Raw genomic sequence first — 1,011 nt, 5'->3', positions numbered from 1 at the left:
ATATTTTTCATTTAATCTGCCGCTAATCTCATTTATTATCCTCACCACCACTATTACTATTATTGCAATTACTACTACTCCCACTATTATAATGATTTAAGTACAAAGTGCCACGAATTCGCACGTGCATTTACTACGTGCATTTTTTATTTGCTCGAGCACCTCGAAAGAGATCCTCTCCTTTTCTGCCCACAGCTGTGTGTACATACAACCATGTGATCTCCCATTTCCCCAAAGCAGAGTAGGATACGCGTGCATGGCATCTGCTGGGTTGAAGATGCTCAGAGGCCGCCACGCGTCTGCAAACGGACGACTGCCGTCTCTTGGCACTGGGCTCGTTTTTCCCTTCTTTCCTTCTCCGCCCCTTTATTCTCCCCTCCCCCTTCTCTGCACAGTCTTCTGGGCGGGTGCGGGAGGATGGGAGAGGAGTGATTGGAGGGAGGAGGGGCTCCTTAGGGAGCGGCGGGGAATTCCCCCTTCCACCGAACATTCCCGATTGTTCACCAACATCACGTCAGCAGCAGGGGGTAATCCCCGGCTCCAGCTGCTCCTGACGTAACGACGCGGAGCCACCGCCCCCAGCGCGCCCCTGCCTCGGGGTCCGCCTTCGAAGCCCCGCCCCCGACCACTCCGCCTTCCTTCCACTTCCTCCAGTCACCTGCTGAAGAGGGAGGAGCCTCCCGGAGGCTTCGGCGTCGACGGTTGCTTAGGTCCGAACATTCTCTTTCGAATCGGCTCTTTCTCGCTGCTCCGCCCACTTCGTTCCCTCCTTCGGCTCCTTCCACACCCTTTCTCCCACCTCCTCTTTCCTTCCTCGCCCCGCCCCCCCGCTTTTTCCCCCTCCGCCTTCGCAACCACACTGGTTTCCTCCCTACTTCGCCACCTTCCGTGATCTCGCGAGACTTGGCGCAGAACATTGCGGATCGGGCCGGCGCCATTTTGGGACTGAGTCTGGCTGTGGGGGGAGGGAAAAGCGGCAAAAGGGGATTATTCAAAGTACCGAAAACCTCC

The 1,011-nt window shown here is 56.4% G+C and overlaps 1 protein-coding gene across 1 annotated transcript in view; it reads left to right on the top strand.

Annotated features, from left to right (window-relative positions):
- The first annotated feature begins 689 nt into the window (after nucleotides 1-689).
- GPBP1 (GC-rich promoter binding protein 1) overlaps nucleotides 690-1,011 on the top strand; it is a 141,907-nt gene continuing 141,585 nt past the window's right edge. The window contains exon 1 of the mRNA XM_069096461.1: nucleotides 690-710. The gene's annotated coding sequence lies outside the window, so the exon portion shown is untranslated. The remainder of the gene's footprint in view (nucleotides 711-1,011) is intronic.

Source organism: Petaurus breviceps, unplaced genomic scaffold, assembly GCF_028583685.1.
Source record: "Petaurus breviceps papuanus isolate PSGF00001 unplaced genomic scaffold, PetGlider_PUasm1.0 229, whole genome shotgun sequence".
Taxonomy (NCBI): Eukaryota; Metazoa; Chordata; class Mammalia; order Diprotodontia; family Petauridae; genus Petaurus; species Petaurus breviceps.
The sequence above is the reverse complement of the archived record's forward strand: the minus strand, read 5'-3'. Positions and strand labels throughout refer to the sequence as shown.